Raw genomic sequence first — 19,459 nt, 5'->3', positions numbered from 1 at the left:
TCTTTTTTTTTTATTATACAATTTTAAAAGCAATCGCTCTTGAAACCATATACTTGATGAACGTTGCTTTCTTCTTAAAATGACGTTTTCCTCCGTTACGCAAGAGATGTATTTGCTTTTGTGTTCTTTTTTTCCCTTTTGTAAATGTGATATTAGAACTACTAACGTGCTTTATAAAATGTGCAACCAGTACCCCATTTGCCCATACGTTCAGGTCTCTGATCTGCTCCCACCAGAATGGAAGTCAAGTGTTTCTTGTTCGCGGCCTTCTTTCTCGTGGCCTGTGTTGCCTTTTCTTCACAAGATGAACTGACAGATGTAGAAGGTAAAGCAACTTTGATGAAACAATCCACAATGTTTAGTACAAAAAAGCAGCAACAACAACTGACAACGACAATTTATCGCGCAAAGAAAAGCGCGTTCACAAAGTTTATTTTATTTTGCATCAATGTTAAGTTTTTTTTTTTTCCATTCATACTTTGATTTCCTCCTTTTTTTTATTTATTTTTAAGCACTGGCACTCCAACAAGCAGCGGACAATGGTAAACGAATATCGTTATCATCATCATTTTTTTTTCTATGTCTGCTTTGTACTTAAGCTTTATCCGATGAAAGATTTTATCCAAAAAAAGTCTTGCCTTTTCCCTTTTTTCTTTTTTGCTGTTGTTGTTTTGTTTTTATGCCACGTTGTTTGGCTTTCGTCTTTTTGCGGTTGCTTTGTAATGCTATGATTACAATCACATATCAACATGTTCGCATCAAACCAATAGCAATTCAATCGTTTTACTCTAATTAGCATCGAGCCTCTGAGAATTCGTTTTCATCTTCAACTATGTATGTGCATACCTCAGAGCAAAATTCCCCTTGACCAAGTTGTTTTTTTTATTATTTTTATTATTATTATTATTATTATTATTATTATTATTATTATTATTATTACTTTTATCTTTTGCATGAACGTAGACGTACTGAGCCCGGAACTCTCAGGTATGTATATTTTGACTTGTTCACATGAATTTCTTGCAAAATCGATGAACAGACCTTAAGCTTAAAACCCTAACCCTAAGTCTTAGAAGATGCATGAGGCAAAACATCAACCTTAGGATTTGATCGACTTTTGAAAGATCGTTCTGTACAAAAATTATATTGGACAAACACCAAGCTCACAATTATCCACTCGCTAGGAGGTTAATAGCGGAGCTCCCCCGCGCGCGCGAAGCGCACGCGAGGGAGGAGCCCCATAGCTAAGTAAATCTACCCATCCCAGAAAATTTGGTTATCACCTGACCGTACACCGAACGAACGTACGACCGTCCGTCCGCACCACATGCATACCAATGTTTACTCTCGCACTTTCTAGCTAGTTTGGAAGCCTAGGAGAAAACTGATTGCAAATCAATGTGATCAATTGACAACTGTCCAAAAAGGGTATCCGCTGACCAGTATCACCTGACCGTATTGCGGGCTCAGGTGTCGACCCAACGAGGTCGAGTATTTTTTTTGAAGTTATCCGCTGACAAGTTACTAGTTTTCAAATGATCGCAGGCTCAGGTTTTTTTTTTTTAATTTATAGCGGAGCTCTGGCGCGCGAAGCGCGCCTGCGGAGCACCATGGGTAAGTAAATCTACCCATCCCAGAAAATTTGGTAATCACGTGACCGTACACCGCCCTCAGCCCGCCCGTCCGTCCGCACCACAGGGCAACCAATGTTCAATCACACTTTCTAGTTTGGGAGCACAGGAAGACTGAGATTGCAGACATATTGCACATCAATCTTGTGATCAATTGACAGCTGTCAAAACAGGGTATCCGCTGACCAGTATCACCTGATCATATCGCGGGCTCAGGTGTCGACCCATCGAGGTCGAGTGTCTTTTTAAAGTTATCCGCTGACAAGTTACTAGTTTTCAAATGATTGCAGGCTCAAGTTTAATTTTTCAATTCATATGAATTATGTTGTGTTTTATATGTGCCGCACAATTAAAATTTTGATTTCAAACTGACCTCGGAAGCTAAGAATTAAGCCAGTTTTTATAGGCAGGGAGGACATGCTAGTTGCTTTTGACTTTTCCCACCAAGGTCACGCGTTGGTCACGCTCTACGTCCAATTTTTATACTCTGATTGGTCAAAATTTGACAGGTGAGTTCACGCGGAAAATTTATGCAGCATCTTGAAACTTGTTTACTTTGACAGCTGAAGCTGACAGAGTTTTGTGTCAACTTTGTGATGTTTTTAACTGTCTTTTTCCACTAAATGTACAAAGTGAAATTCAGCTGCTATCAAGAGTCTTCTGTTATTCATGGCTAGTTTGTTTATTGGGTTTTTGGTTGAGAAATACGTCGCTTTGCAAAGTCGGAAATCCGATTCGGATGGCATCGTTTTCGTTTTTCACCTTGCTTGATGCGTAAGACGGTTGAAAAGTCTGAAGCGGTTCTGGCCTTACTTGATAGTTTTCAGTGCATCTCAAAAGGTAAGCCTGAGTAATTATTGTATTTGTTTGTTTTTTATATCTAATTTAATGAAGTCGAGCGTAGTTTACGCGGCTATTTGGTTTATGCACGTTTGTAAGATTTGAGACAATGATCTGACCGAGAGTGACCGAGTATCAGGTTTGATTATCAGCTTATGGAACTTTAAAAAGCCTTTAGACATTTTCTCACCGCAAATAGAAAGAAAACGTTCCAAAGAATATTTGGTTACAATTCTGGCTGTAAAAGAAAGCTTTGAGCGATTTTCTTGCCGCGAGTTCGTCTTTGAAAAAAGCAAACACCGGGAAGCCGGCTTAAAACGTAAACAAGGATTTTCAGAGACACTTTACATGTGTAATACTTGTCTTCGTGAATGAAAATTGTTGTCTCTGTATATGTTTCACCGAATTATTTTCCCTTTCTTTATTGATTGTAAGTAGTCTCTTTTGCAATTTTAATCGCTGTGCCGTTTGTTTTCAGTCGCTCATGAACATTGCTTGCAAGAGTAGTCAAAATGCCGCGCGTATCAAACGCTTTTGAAGATTACAGATCTTTATAATAAATTCTTTATTGTGTTGAAGCGTATAACTATATTAATCTTAATTTAAACAGTCGACTTGTCAAAAGTGAGAACTGGCTAGCCGTATAGGTGATTTTGGAAATTTTTTTGACGATTTCGCTAAAAGCCCACACGTGCTTTGATCGTCCTGAATATTGAATGAGTGCAATTTGTATTGCAAAATTGTGAAACACTGCATTCTGTCCGAGGTCTGTATGATGAAAACGGCGCAGGTGTTTTCCAGGCCTAATCTACTGTGATCAAGAGCCATTATGGCTCTTAAATGTGATCGAAGATGATTGCTATTTTTTGGGTGTACATATAAAGGCTATCAACTCGATGTAAGATGAAGTTCACTCTTAGCTTGGACTGTTTGCAAATTATTTTTCTCGAAAATCACGAAGTCTTTCCCTCAAAAGTCACATGAATGTGCTCTAAAGTTAACTGATATGTGGAATACAAGTTTATTGTTTGATTTGAATTATAAATTCGAGTTAATAGGAGCTTCGCTTTTAGCCCTGGCTAAATCTATATATTATGAAATATGTCGTGTTTATGTCACTATGGCCCAGCACTATTAAGATTTTGATTTCAAACTTACCCCGGACACGAAAATTCATCCAGTTATTTAAAAACACAGGCGGGGAAGACCTTTTCTTACCATGGTCACGCGTTGGTCACGCTCTACGTCCAATTTTTATGCTCTGATTGGTCAAAATTTGATAGGTGAGTTCATGCGGAAAACTTATGCAGCATCTTGAAACTTGTTTACTTTGACAGCTGAAGCTGACAGAGTTTTGTGTCAACTTGTGTTGTTTTTTGATGTCTTTTTCCACTGGATGTACAAAATTAAATACAGCTGCTATCAAGAGTCTTCTGTTATTCATGCCTGGTTTGTTTATTGGATTTTTGGTTGAGAAATGCTTCGCTTGTCAAAGTCGGAAATCCGATTTCTGATGGCATCGTTCTCGTTTTTCACCTTGCCTGATACGTAAGAGGAGTTTAAAAGTCTCAAGCAATTCTGGCCTTACTTGATAGCTTTCAGGAGCTGCATCTCGAATGGTAAGCCTGAGTAATTATTGTAACTGATGTTTGTTTTTTTTATATGTAACCTCATGAAGTCGAGCACAGTTTATGCGGCAAGTTAATTATGCACTTTTGTAAGATTTGAGACAATGATCCGACCTAGTATCACTTTTGATATAAGCTTAAAGAACTTTAAAAAGCCTTTAGATATATTTTCTCACCGCAAATAGAAAGAAAACGTGCCCGAAGAATATTTAGTTATAAATTTGCTTGTAGAAAGAAAACTTTGAGCGATTTTCTTGCCTCGAGTTCATCTTTGAAAAACGCAAACACCGGGAAGCCGGCTTAAAACATAAACTTAGACTCAGGATTTTTAGAGACACTTTAATACTTGTCTTCGTGAATGAAAATTGCTGTCTCTTTAAATGTTTCACCGAATTATATTTCTTTTATTGACTGTTAGAAGTCTCTTTTGCAATTTTAATCGCTGTGCCGTTTATTTTCAGTCTTTCATGAACATCGCTTGCAGGAGTACTCAAAATGTCGCGCGTATGAAACGCTTTTCAAGATTACTTTTACAAGACCATTAAATAAAAAAAATAACATAATAAATTCGTTATTATGTTGAAGCGTAACTCTATTAATGTTCATTCACACACTCGACCGCTTGTCAAAAGCGGAGAACCGGCTGGCCGTATAGGTGATTTTGGAAATTTTTTGAACGGTTTCCCTAAAAGCCAACGATTGATCGTCCTGTAGCCTGAGATGAATTTCAGGCTAATCGTCCTGAATATTGACTGAGTACAATTGTTTTGAAAAACAGTGAACTACTGCATTCTGTCCGAGGTCTGTATGATAAATACAGCGCCTCATAGTACCGTTTCACCTCAGATGTGATGTATAAAAAGTATAAAAGGTTGGTTTACACACCTCCAGATTTGTTGGCAAGATTTTGTAAAGTAAACTTATCGAACGCAAAACATTCAGTCTGATTTGTTTTCCAGGCCTAATCTACTGTGATCAAGAGCCGTTATGGCTCTTGAATGTGATCGAAGATGATTGCTATTTTTTGGGTGAACATATAAGTCAACTTGATGTGAGATGTTTCACTCTAAAATCACTTAGCTTTTCCCTCAAAAGCCCCATGAATGTGCCCTTAAGTTAACTGATTTGTGGATTACAAGTTTATTGTTTGATTTAAAAGATATATTTATTAATGGGAGCTTCGCTCTTTAGCCCTGGCTAAATCTATATATTATTGTTGATTACCCCGAGATAGCGAGCCAGTCACGTTGCGTTAAACACCAAGATTACCTAGTATGTGGAAACTAAAATGAAATTATCGCACCACAAATGAGGTTGTCTATCGGAACAGCCCCTGCCCTTGCTCCTTTGCCTCTCTAGGAAAGTCTGTGCGAATGTATGGACGACGAAACACGGGCAAAAAAAAAAATAAAAAAAATAATAAAGCTTTTCCATCTCTTACAATATGGATTGAGCTCCTCGCGTGAGAGTTTCGATTTTAGAAAAACACCGATATTGAACGCTAGTTCTGACCTAAAAAAAATTAAACTTTAGACGGAGAGGACGTCGAAGATGAAGAGGACACTGAAATAGCGGAAGACGATGTCGGGGAAGATGAAGACAGCGATGAAATGCAAGAAAAAAACGGTTAGTCACTCGGTGATGTTGCATTTTTGAAACAATAAGGAACGAGGTTGCGATAATCGACGAGTGTTTTATTTAAAAAAAAAAAAGTAAAACAAAAATAAATAAATAAATAAATAAATAATAATAATAATAATAATAATTATAATAATAATAATAATAGTAATAATAATAATAATAATAATAATAATAATAAATATATACATGTCTTTATCTTTACTTGAAGAACGAAGTCTAAAAAGTCTGAAGAAATATTGAAGAATGCTCGAACGAAATTTGTGTCAGGAAAATCTTTCTTCGCTTTTGTTTATTTTAACTTTAAGATAAAGTGTTAACACATTTTCATCACCTTGATATTGATTTATTGATTTATAATTTTTAAAATCCATAGATCTTGAAGATCCAATTTGGAAAGGTGAGTGTCAGTCTAGACCGAAAAATTCTGAAAACAAAAACAAAAATTAAAAATCAACGGCATTTTATTTTTGGTTGTTGTTACCTTGATTCCTTCTTTTCTACCCCATCCTCTCCCACCCCTCTTTAAATTTGAGCCTCGTAGACGACCGTAGGAGATTGGATTCAGTGCCTAGAAAGATATGGATGTCATTTCTTCAGAGGTTCCTCTCGAATTTGGTGAACAATTTGCGAGGCGTCACTCACCCTTGGTATCAACTCATCTCATTACGTACAGTTTATAAATGATTATCATCTTATAGAGCTCATAAGTGAAAAATGCCAAAATCTTGAAAACACGAAGGGGTGCTTCGTGAAATTGGTTGTACTTGCGAATACTACAAAACGGTTTACATTTATGAAAACTATAAAACATTCCTGACCACTGATGCTTTTGTCACGTCAGTAGTACATTCACATTTTAATGAAATTTTCGCTTCCAGGTCGTCGTCGTCGTCGTTGTCGCGGTCTCCGAAAATGTTTTTTCATCAAGAGTTGTCGTCGAAGAGTTTGTGTCTGCCTAAGACGCCGCCGTCGCCGCACTAGGCCTTACTATGACGAGACTGGATCTGAAAATGAAGTGATCAACGCAGAAGATGAAGTTGAAGAGTTTGAGGGCACTGGTGAGACAGTTTTTACAACTATAAATTATTTTATGACATTACGTCATTTTCTTTTTATTTACTTCAGTTATCGCTCTTTCATTTGTTTTACGTATATATATTTCCCCTTATCTATTTATTCATATCTATGGGTGACGAATCACGTATGAAATTACAAAACGGCCATTGCAACCTTCGTAGGTCTCAGTGCCAAGATGACGACGAAGTTTTGAAATTTTATGAATGAAAATGGCACGGCATCAAAAGACACTTTAAAAACCTAAACAAACGACAGAGCACATCAAGAAGGATCCTAACACTGAGGCACTTTGTCGCGTGGAGTTCTCGATCGAACCATGACAAACATAACGCCACGAATTCGAACCTAATTCGTTACCCATGATATTGATACAAATGTAGGTAATCAAATGGTATACTCACCTTTTACATATATCATTGATTTATTTAAATTTAAATTTATTCTTACATTTTGGGGCTGCAGAGGATTTTGAAGACCCAATAGGTAAAGGACGCAAAGTTTACAAAGGTAAGTATCCAAATACATGTATCTCACCCCATCCCCCTTCCCCTTCGGCTTGTATTTACATGTATTCTTTGCTTTTGTACTGTGACGTTTTTCGAACGCTGCGTCTGGAACATTACCTCAAAACAGGTTGAGCAGTCCGATTGCGTATCGCCATCTGAATCGTCCTATGAATCACTGGATTGACGCTCTGAGTCATTTTCATCACTTCCTTTGATTTCTGAGTCATGACCAGTACAAAATAACTCAGGAGGCGAACAACTTGTCCCTCTTTGCCTCCACTGACTTGATGAAGGAGCTACTACAGGCACAGTCTTAACTGTTTCCTCGTTAGCGAACTGACTTGGTGCTCTTCGTTCCAGTCAATGTTTGGCTGTGTGTGTTTCTTTGAGTAGCTGCTCATTTTTGGTCCTTAGGAGGGGGAGAACCTCTTGGGTCTTGCACAAAACACTTTCGTGTTCTCTAAAAAAGCTATAGAATAATAATAAAATAAAAATAAATAATAGTAATAAAAAAAGAAAACTTACACGCTTCGAAAAATACGGCGGATCTGATCATTAATGTCAGAAATGTATCGGAAATGTACTCCAAGTGATTGTGCCCTTGTCACTCATGATCATACTTTAGACTTTGAAGCTTCAAAAGCAAAGAATTCCTCTAAATCTTTATTTTCTTATTAGCCAGCTTCCAACATGTATCTTTCATGAAGAGAAATGTCCTTCGAACAGCGTACTCCAGTTTGCTTCCTGTTTGTTTTGTGATTGAGTAGGGGAGGCACCCTCTTTTACCGCTATCCCCACAATTTTCATGTTAGCTGAGAGTCACCTGGCGCTCCCTTCGGGATGAAAATGTCTGTACATCTAATAGTTATTGCTGTGTCACTTTCAGGGAAGGGTCGCAGACGTCGCCCTCGCCGTCGCTGCAGGAAAGTAGTACGAAAATGTTTCACCAGAAGATTGGGACTAAAAAGGCGACGAACCTGCGTACGCCTCTGCCTTCGTCGTTGTTTTTATGGAGACGAGAATGCCAACGACAACTAAGTGAGCCCTTGTTACTGTTCAAAGTAGTAAGAAAAAAAAAAGAAAAAATAATAACAAAAAAAGGAAAAAACCTAGTATATAAAAAAGTTAAGGTCATTGATTCCCATCAAGCCATTTGAGTATGTGAATCTTTTTTAGTTTAAACTCATCAAGGAGGAAAGAATAAACGATAACACCTCAGTCTTATCATTATTCAGAAGTTTTAGTTGCGGTTGTTGATTTCATTTTTGTTCTCTTTAAATACAGGTCACCCAGATAAGTTTCCACGAGTTTCGAGGCAGACGTCCAAAAAATAAAGAAGCTTACCAACTCTTATGTCCGAATATAGTCGCTTATAATGCTATAGAATTAGTTTAGAAATTAATAAAAAACAATGAAACAGTCCATCGCTGTATTAAAATAAAAATAAATGCATTTAAACTTGAAAGAAGGTGTCTGGTTTGATTATCATGTGAGTCTGTAATCACCACGTTCGTCATTTCTATTGAAACAGTTTCTTTGCCGTAACTTACTTAATATATAGTGATGCAGCAGGGTCTAACGCCAGCACAAAAAAAAAATGGTCATTTGACAACGGCTCCAAAAGTTTGCACCTTTTCTTGCTTCAACTGAAGTCTTTTTTCAGGTATTATGAACTGTCAAATGTGTCTCAATAAGCCACAATGAAGGTGCCCTCAACAGGGGTAACTGATAGATGGATTAACTAATGGAATATGTATTTTTTTTTCTATCGTTGTTCGAGGCTGATCTTCAGCCTAAAATTCTTCAAGAGGTAACTCCTTCCTTGCTTATTTATGTTAAAATAATTTTCTGTACTACCTGAATTCCTCTACCTTTAAACTAGTAGGATCGTGAACTACATGTAGTCCTAGTGTATCACAAGAGTAGAATTTGAAATGTTAATATCAATTACTGAAGAGGTCCGTATTAAGAGAAACTGTGCCCGAGGTCTTGAGTACCGCCCGAGGCTGTAGGTCAAGGGTACTCAGACCGATGGCACAGTTTCTCTTAATACGGACCGACCTTGGCCGGTGAATAACACTTTTATTTTTTTTCCTACTGAGATTTAAAAGTTTCGGGAAAATTTTCCTTCACTCTCCAACCTATGTATGTGGAAGTAGGACGCGTTCGTGTTGACGAAGCGCGCGATCGATCCTAAAACAAAACATTACAACATAATTTTTAGCTCGGTAATTTATATTTTATTGTGGTACTTACTGCTCTCTTTTAGAATAAAGAAAGCTTTTTGTGTCTTTGCTAGACAATTCGTAATCTGAGTGTCAAACAAGGATAAAAGAATTGACGAGCTTGATATTAAAAGCTCCAGGAAAAAAAAAATACAGTAAGGCTTTTCTTCGGCTTGATAATTCCAAAATTGCTTTAAGATTAGTTTAATCGAGTGGGATGAAAACTCTTCATAGGCTTTGTAGAAAAAGCTAGTTACACATATACCAATGTGAAGGTTTTGAATTGAATTCGAATAAAAGAAGGCGATGTGAGTAATAAGTTATAAACAAAGAAATGAAAACGGCGATCACCGACTGCTGGAAAAATGATTTGTGTTGTTTATTTAAGATTGAAAGCTAAATTCAATCATTGAAAACAACGTTTGCTGATAAGCAGAAAACTAGCAAGGCAAAATTCAATGAAAAACGGCGGAATCTAGATTCTTACAGCATAAATGGAAAACAAAACTTCAAGCAGAGCAAAACTGTCCAATAAACGGTGCATAAAAGCAAGACTGCAGTACTTACAGCACAGTTATAAAGCTAGTGAAGCGACATCATGAACCACCTGGTTTGCTTTACTTTAACGGTTTTTCTCGCTCACTTGCTTGATTCTCCTTTCAGATTTTTTGTCTGAATAATACAATAATAGCGATATGATAGCGCAAATTTTAAAAGAAGAATGATTTGATAATGACGGTTTTTGCTAAGTCACAAACAACAATCAAACTTGTCAAGCTGCCAACGATTCCGCCCAGGTTAGCTGGAAAGATTACAAAATACTGCCCGCTCTCGGAGCCAATCAGATTGTGGGATTTGGAGGATTCCGCCCACTCGCAAGCTTGGAATAAATTAAAACATATTATTTGTAATAGAGGGCTCTAATCTTGTTCCGTGCCTAATCACAATATAACAAGCGTTCGTGCAAGAAAAATGTTCAGCACAAATTTAACAATATGACATCGTAATGACGTCTCTTTACGTCATCGCGTTGGTCGAAGTATAATTAAATGATGGAATGGGTTAATTCGTTGCTCTGTGCAATTTTGGAGACCATGTCATAAAAGATTTAGTAACTTTAATAAATTAACCCATTTTAATATGTGAAACATGACGTAGCCTCTTGAAAATCGCCTCAAAAAAAAAAAAAAAAAAAAAGAAAAAAAAGGTTGAGTGGGAGGGTACTTGAAAATGACTAAGTAAAGTACTTTAACTTTACTGTTATGGACTATATTTGTAAGGATAATGACGATGAAATATCCTTTCCTCCATGAAACAAAGTTATAACTTTAACAAGAAGAGAATTGATTCAATTAAGGAAGCAATTCACGCAATGCTTCTCCGCGCCAAAGCGATTTGCAAGGATCATTGCTCTGTTTCGCCACTGTATTTTCGATAGCATTAACCCATTTGAGACTTTAAAATTTCAAAAGACGTAGCTAGCACTAACAAAATGATTGTAATATTGACATTTTAAGTCTATTAAAGTAATATTAATCATTTAACTAATAAAGCACGTTTTTACAATATCTTTGACCTTCGTTTTATAATTTATGGAGTATATTATCAATTAAAAAAAATAATAAAAATAGTTTTGGTGTATGTAGCAAGGACGTCTCCGGAGATCTTTTAAACGCAATGGGTTAGTACATGAAGCTCGCTCTTTTTTTTTTTTTTTTTTTTTGTAATGAGTCCTTTCATTGACATTGAAAAGTATTTATGGATTATAATTGTATATTGTAAATGAATTGTAAGTGTATAATATAACTGTATATTGTAATTGTATATTGCTTGTCTTTGCTATGAATTTCCGTCCATGCATGATACAGCAGGAATCTGGATGCTGTAACCTTAATTGTCGCATTCACTTATTAATTTTTACTTCATTTATAGTATTTTACAGTTTTTCAAATTCTCACTCCAAATCCAAGATAGTAGCGAGAGCTCCTTCTGTTATTTAGACCGTTACAAATCCAAAATGCTTAGTATACATCACGTTTTTCTGCAAGAATAGTTTCATTCATTGTTTATTTGAAACTAAATAGAGCTACTTGGAATAACTAAAAGAAATTACATTAAATTGACCAATATTACCCATATTATCATAACCATGATTCAGATTATCTGCTGTTGTGGTGACTACTTCCGGAAACAATGTTGTCTTTACCTCAATGAAGAAAGTTACATAATTTATGTTGTCGTTGATAAAATAAAATAAAATAATAATAATAATAAAAACATTTCACCTAAAAAGTGACTATTTCATTATTTTATGATTGAAAGATATTAATGATGTCATATTTATTAACTTATAAATTAACATAAGACCAGTTTTTTTGCTTTGCATATTTCTTTTTTTTTATTATACAATTTTAAAAGCAATCGCTCTTGAAACCATATATTTGATGAACGTTGCTTTCTTCTCAAAATGACGTTTTCCTCCGTTACGCAAGAGATGTATTTGCTTTTGTGTTCTTTTTTTCCCTTTTGTAAATGTGATATTAGAACCACTAACGTGCTTTATAAAATGTGCAACCAGTACCCCATTTGCCCATACCTTCAAGTCTCTGATCTGCTCCCACAAGAATGGACTTCAAGTGTTTCCTATTCGCAGCCTTCTTTCTCGTAGCCTGTGTTGCCTTTTCTTCACAAGATGAACTGACAGATGTAGAAGGTAAATCAAAATCAATTCTTTTTGAAATAATGTTTTTGTCTCCGTTTCATCATAGCACTTTTATCGTATCCACAATGTTTAGTACAAAAAAGCAACAAAAACTACTGACAACAACAATCTATCGCGCAAAGAAAAGCGCGTTCACAATTTTTTATTTTATTTTGAATCAATGTAAAGATTTTTTTCCCATTCATACTTTGATTTTCTCCTTTTTTTTATTTATTTTTAAGCACCGGCACTCCAACAAGCAGCGGACAATGGTAAACGAATATAGTTATTATCATCATTTTTTTTTCTATGTCTGCTTTATACTTTAGCTTTATCCGATGAAAGATTTTATCCAAAAAAAGTCTTGCCTTTGCCCTGTGTTTTTTTTTTTTGTTGTTGTTGTTTTGTTTTTATGCTACGTTGTTTGGCTTTCGTCATTTTGCTGCTGCTTTGTAATGCTATGATTACAATCACATATCAACATGTTCGCATCAAACCAATAGAAATTTAATCGCTTTAGCTAATTAGCATCGAGCCTTTGAGAATTCGTTTTCATCTCTAACTATGTATATGTGCATACCTCAGAGCAAGATTCCCCTTGACCAATTTTTTTTATTTTATTTTATTATTATTATTATAATTTTTTTTTTATCATTTGCATGAACGTAGACGTACAGAGCCCGGAACTCACAGGTATGTATATTTTGACTTGTTCACATGAATTTCTTACATAATCGATGAGCAGACCCTAAGCTTAAAACCCTAACCCTAAGTCTAAGAAGATGCATGAGGCAAAACATCAACCTAAGGATTTGATCGACTTTTGAAAGATCGTTCTGTACAAAAATTATATTGGACAAACACCAAGCTCACACATTATCCACTCGCTAGGAGGTTAATATTGTTGATTAGCACGAGATAGCGAGCCAGTCAGGTTGCGTTAAACACCAAGATTACCTAGAATGTGGAAACTGAAATGAAATTATCGCACCATAAATGAGTTTGTCTATCGGGATATCCCCTCCCCTTGCTCCTTTCATGCCCCTCTAGGAAAGTCTGTACGAATGTATGGACGACGAAAAAAACATAAAGCTTTTCCATCTCTTACAACATGGATTGAGCTCCTCGCGTGAGAGTTTTGATTTTAGAAAAACACCGATATTGAACGCTAGTTCTGACCTAAAAAAAAATTAAACTTTAGACGGAGAGGACGTCGAAGATGAAGAGGACACTGAAATAGCGGAAGACGATGTCGGGGAAGATGAAGACAGCGATGAAATGCAAGAAGAAAACGGTTAGTCACTCGGTGGTGTTGCATTTTTGAAACAATATGGAACGAGGTTGCGATAATCGACTAGTGTTTTATTAAAAAAAAAGTAAAACCAAAAAAATAAAATAATAATAATAATAATAATAATAATAATAATAATAATAATAATAATAATAATAATAATAATAGTAACAATAATAAATATTTACATGTCTTTATCTTTACCTGAAGAACGAAGTCTAAAAAGTCTGAAGAAATATTGAAGAAAGCTCGAACGAAATTTGTGTCAGGAAAATCTTTCTTCACTTTTGTTTATTTTAACTTTAAGATAAAGTGTTAACACATTTTCATCACCTTGATATTGATTTATTGAGTTATAATTTTTAAAATCCATAGATCTCGAAGATCCAATTTGGAAAGGTGAGTGTCAGTCTAGACCGAAAAATTCTGAAAACAAAAAATAAAAAAATAAAATAAACGGCATTTTATTTTTGGTTGTTGTTACCTTGATTCCTTCTTTTCTACCCCATCCTCTCCCACCCCTCTTTAAATTTGAGCCTCGTAGACGACCGTAGGAGATTGGATTCAGTGCCTAGAAAGATATGGATGTCATTTCTTCAGAGGTTCCTCTCGAATTTGGTGAACAATTTGCGAGGCGCCACTCACCCTTGGTATCAACTCATCTCATTACGTACAGTTTATAAATGATTATCATCTTATAGAGCTCATAAGTGAAAAATACCAAAATCTTGAAAACACGAAGGGGTGTTTCGTGAAATTAGTTGTACTTGCGAATACTACAAAACGGTCTACATTTATGAAAACTACAAAACATTCCTGACCACTGATGCTTTTGTCAGATTAGTGGTACATTCACATTTTAATGGAATTTTCGCTTCCAGGTCGTCGTCGTCGTTGTCGCGGTCTCCGAAAATGTTTTAACATCAAGAGTTGTCGGCGACGAGTTTGTGTCTGCCTGAGACGCCGCCGTCGCCGCACTAGGCCTTACTATGACGAGACTGGGTCTGAAAATGAAGTGAACAACGCAGAAGATGAAGTTGAAGAGTTTGAGGGCACTGGTGAGACAGTTTTTACAACTATAAATTATTTTATGACATTACTTCATTTTCTTTTTCCTTACTTCAGTTATCGCTCTTTCATTTCTTTTATGTATATATATTTCCTCTTATCTATTTATTAATATCTATGGGTGACGAATCAAGTATGAAATTACAAAACGGCCATTGCAACCTTCGTAGGTCTCAGTGCCAAGATAACGACGAAGTTTTGAAATTTTATGAATGAATATGGCAAGGCATCAAAAGACACTTTGAAAACCTAAACAAACGAAAGAGCACATCAAGAGGTACTTTGTCGACTCTTAACTACTGAAAGCGTGGAGTTCTCGATCGAACCATGACAAACATAACGCCACGATATGATTTCGAACCTAATTCGTTACCCATGATATTGATACAAATGTAGGTAATCAAATGGTATACTCATTTTTTACAAATATCATTGATTTATTTAAATTTAAATTTATTTTTACATTTTGGGGCTGCAGAAGATTTTGAAGACCCAATAGGTAAAGGACGCAAAGTTTACAAAGGTAAGTATCCAAATACATGTATCTCTCCCCATCCCCCTTCCCCTTCGGCTTATATTTAACAATTATTCGCCGAAGGCGAAGTTAATATTGTTGAATAATCCCCGAGACGAAGTCGAGGGGATTATTCAACAATATTAACTGAGCCTGAGGTGAATAATTGTTTTAGTATATTCACACGAAGAGATCTCAACAGAATCAGAAAGGAAACCATTAAAAAACCATTAGTTTGATTGACGGGTGAAAATTCATGCGTGAACACGAAGCCGTAAACAGTGGATGCGCAAAAGTTAGATCTTTACAGTATCTTCAAACATGGCAAATGATAGTTTTAATCCTTTTGTATCGAGTTTTGTAAGCTTTAGCATCAACGGTTTAAAAGAAAACGCCCAAAATTTAAATTACTACCCAATTCTGAGAAGAAAAGTATCTAGAGCTTTATTTGTTTCTGTCAACTCACCGTGAATGAGAAAGTTTTCTTCGTCGCTTCTTGCAAATGCTGTCAACAGCGGCTGCGATCAAGGTAAGCGTTGTTTATCTCCAAAGTTCTTTGCCTTGTTAACTTGCTGGCACGTACAATTTTCGAAAATATTTGCCTTCCTCTCTTCTCCATAAATTAACCTCTATTTATAGGCAAAATTGGTCTTGCGAGAAAATCCCGAAATCACAAAACAGTGACAAAGCGACCTCGTTTTCCTCTGTAGTGGTAAACATAGCTTCGAGCGTACAAAAAGTCAGCTAAAGTAAACCACTTCACAATAAATCACGCTGTTTAAACACCATGAAGTCTTTTCTTGCCTTCAAAGTCATCAGCACTTGGATATTCGTGTATTTTCAAACAGGTTTTACTTTGAAACTTTGGCAAAACACCCAGTTCACGACAGCGATTTTGCTCGGCTTTATATTCACCACCTAGCGCGGTGAATATAACGTCATAGTCCGAGATAGCTAACCAATCAGATTGCTTGAATTACCAAGATCACTGAGTGTGTATATACTAATTACATGTATTCTTTGCTTTTGTACTGTGACGTTTTTCGAACGCTGCGTCTGGAACATTACCTCAACACAGGCAGAGCAGTCCGATTGCGTATCGCCATCTGAATCGTCCTATGAATCACTGGATTGACGCTCTGAGTCATTTTCATCACTTCCTTTGATTTCTGAGTCATGACCAGTACAAAATAACTCAGGAGGCGAACAACTTGTCCCTCTTTGCCTCCACTGACTTGATGAAGGAGCTACTACAGGCACAGTCTTAACTGTTTCCTCGTTAGCGAACTGACTTTGTTCCTTTCGTTCCAGTCAATGTTTGACTGTGTGTGTTTCTTTGAGTAGCTGCTCATTTTTGGTCCTTCGGAGGAGGAGAACCTCTTGGGTCTTGCACAAAACTCTTTCGGGTACTCTAAAAAAACTATAGAATAATAATAAAATAAAAATAATAATTAAAAAAAAAAGAAAACTTACACGCTTCGAAGAATACGGAGGATTTGATCATTAATGTCAGAAATGTATCGGAAATGTACTCCAAGTGATTGTGCCCTTGTCACTCATGATCATACTTTAGACTTTGAAGCTTCAAAAGCAAAGAATTCCTCTAAATCTTTATTTTCTTATTAGCCAGCTTCCAACATGTATCTTTCATGAAGAGCAATGTCCTTCGAACAGCGTACTCCAGTTTGCTTCCTGTTTGTTTTGTGATTGAGTAGGGGAGGCACCCTCTTATACCGCTATCCCCACAATTTTCATGTTAGCTGAGAGTCACCTGACGCTCCCTTCGGGATGAAAATGTCTGTACATCTAATAGTTATGGCTGTGTCACTTTCAGGGAAGGGTCGCAGACGTCGCCCTCGCCGTCGCTGCAGGAAAGTAGTACGAAAATGTTTCACCAGAAGATTGGGACTAAAAAGGCGACGAACCTGCGTACGCCTCTGCCTTCGTCGTTGTTTTTATGGAGACGAGAATGCCAACGACAACTAAGTGAGCCCTTGTTACTGTTCATTAAGTAGTAAGAAAAAAAAAGACAAAAAATAATAATAATAATTAAAAAAAAAAACGTAGTATATAAAAAAGTTAAGCTCATTGATTCCCATCAAGCCATTTGAGTATGTGAGTATTTTTTAGTTTAAAGTCATCAAGGAGGAAAGAATAAACGATAACACCTCAGTCATCATTATGCAGAAGTATTAGTGGCGGTTGTTGATTTCATTTTTGTTCTCTTTAAATACAGGTCACCCAGATAAGTTTCCACGAGTTTCGAGGCAGATGTCCAGAAAACAAACAAGCTTACGAACTCTTATGTCCGAATATAGTCGCTTATAATGCTATAGAATTAGTTTAAAAATTAATAAAAAACAATGAAACAGTCCATCGCTGTATTAAAATAAAAATAAATGCATTTAAACTTGAAAGAAAGTGTCTGGTTTGATCATCATGTGAGTCTGTAATCACCACGGTCGTCATTTCTATTGAAACAATTTCTTTTCCGTAACTTTCTTAATATATAATGATGCAGCAGCGTCAGACGCCAGCACAAAAAAAAAATGGTCATTTGACAACGGCTCTAAAAGTTTGCACCTTTATTTGCTTCAACTGAAGTTATTTTTCAGGTATTATGAACTGTCAAATGTGTCTCAATAAGCCACAATGAAGGTGCCCTCAACAGGGGTAACTGATAGAAGCAAAACGGCCAGAAATTTGACTTTTGGGCGTAAAGAGGTATGTACTGTAAAACTGTATACATCCCTCTATTCCTCAAGAACTGAGTAACATATTGGTTACATGGACGCATGTTATCTACCTTTTGGGGAGTAACTGTAAAAAAAAAATATGTTTAGAATCTGATATCTTGCCGGGACATAGGCCAAAGTTTCGACGATTAAGTTTACGAGAAGGTAAGTTTGTTAAGAACTTGGAAATGTTTTGAATATATGATAAAAAAATTCTTGAATTCCACTTTCGTATTATGTAAAGAATTGTGCTGATCACGGAATCAATCATCTCTATCTGCATAATTCCTCACATCATCTACTCAGGCTCATTTAATAACTGCTAAATACATGTGACATTTTGCCCGAAACTCAGTAAAAAAGGCAAGCTTGGGTCTCTACTTATTTAGTGAAAATCGAGGAGGTATTCTATGTTGGCATCGTGAAACTTCGTCAGGCACCTACGTAGTAATTTTGTAGCAATTTGTTCATTAAAAAATATATAACAATTATTCACCGAAGTGGAGGTGGCTAGTATTGGATATTTACAGAGGCCGCGAAGCGGCAAGGTAAAACCGCTACTAGCTACCGACACTGAGGTGAATAATTGTTTTAGTATAAACTAAATAAAGCAGTGAGATAATTGAGCACAAAATGATGATTTTTAACTCATTTACTGTTGCCAACGATTACAGTTTTGGCGCGCGATGACCGAACGGCCGCGGTCGTCGCTTTTTCTTAGCTACAAATAAAACTTTTGAAGGCGTTTGCTTAGCTCTTGCGGGGAAGTTTCTTCAAAAGGAGTTGTTAATTCTGTTTTTATTTAAAATAATTCTGTAAAACAGATTATTAAATTTAGTTTTAAGCTTATTTATGAACAAGTCAACTAAATAGAGTAACGCAAAACTTAAGCTTAATTTGCATTTGTAAACAAAAAACTTTTTCACCGGTTTTATCGATAACTATTCAAGTCAAAAAGACAAAGCTTTACCTGTTAAAACTTCCAAACCGAACTTCGTCACCTTCTTCATGTATTTCGGAAATAGCTTGCTTGATTAGTTGTGAAATTTCTTAGTTTGTTACGGCAGCAAACCGGGAAAGCATTTTGCGCGCAACCTACGCGAGTTTGGCGTCGCTCGCTCGGAGGAACTGAAGGTGAATCAGTGAATAGTGCACGATATTCACTGATTGAGTAGCCAATCAGAGCGCGCGAAAAACACCATCCACTGTTGTAGTATATACTAAATGCAAATAACGTCACGTGAGCCATCTCAGCTTTAAAAAAAAACTGTTGTGTAAAATGAGCACACTTTTCCTTGTGTCCCCAATTAGTTGTGAAAACTAAATACATTGACACATAAATAAAGCTTTTACTTACTTACTTACCTACATACTTATTTACTTACTTGTGCAATTAGTTTTTCTAGTGCTTGCGTAATTTTAAGGCCATTAGATATATGATTTATGTCAAATGTTAAAACATTGAAAGGAAAGTTCTGATCAAAGGAATCGCTTGCAATGAGGGACTAGATACGGTAGTAACTAATAGTCGTGGGTCGTGGGTGCAAAGTCGGTTTCTCCCTCCTCCCTGAAAAAATCGGCGTCTATTCTATACAATACTGT

The 19,459-nt window shown here is 36.3% G+C and overlaps 3 long non-coding RNA genes across 3 annotated transcripts; all 3 read left to right on the top strand.

The window, feature by feature from the left end:
* Positions 1-926: 926 nt before the first annotated feature.
* Positions 927-6,405, top strand: LOC140937103 (uncharacterized). The gene is made up of 3 exons (XR_012165434.1): positions 927-987; positions 5,633-5,725; positions 6,114-6,405. It is a non-coding gene; the product is annotated as an uncharacterized lncRNA (long non-coding RNA).
* Positions 6,406-6,622: 217 nt separating this feature from the next.
* On the top strand, positions 6,623-8,791 carry LOC140937095 (uncharacterized). The gene is made up of 4 exons (XR_012165433.1): positions 6,623-6,798; positions 7,280-7,324; positions 8,210-8,361; positions 8,608-8,791. It is a non-coding gene; the product is annotated as an uncharacterized lncRNA (long non-coding RNA).
* A 5,609-nt stretch (positions 8,792-14,400) lies between these two features.
* Positions 14,401-17,543, top strand: LOC140937088 (uncharacterized). The gene is made up of 4 exons (XR_012165431.1): positions 14,401-14,598; positions 15,087-15,131; positions 16,957-17,108; positions 17,359-17,543. It is a non-coding gene; the product is annotated as an uncharacterized lncRNA (long non-coding RNA).
* Positions 17,544-19,459: the final 1,916 nt, after the last annotated feature.

The sequence above is a fragment of the Porites lutea genome, chromosome 1 (genome assembly GCF_958299795.1).
Source record: "Porites lutea chromosome 1, jaPorLute2.1, whole genome shotgun sequence".
NCBI classification, from domain to species: Eukaryota; Metazoa; Cnidaria; class Anthozoa; order Scleractinia; family Poritidae; genus Porites; species Porites lutea.
The sequence above is the reverse complement of the archived record's forward strand: the minus strand, read 5'-3'. Positions and strand labels throughout refer to the sequence as shown.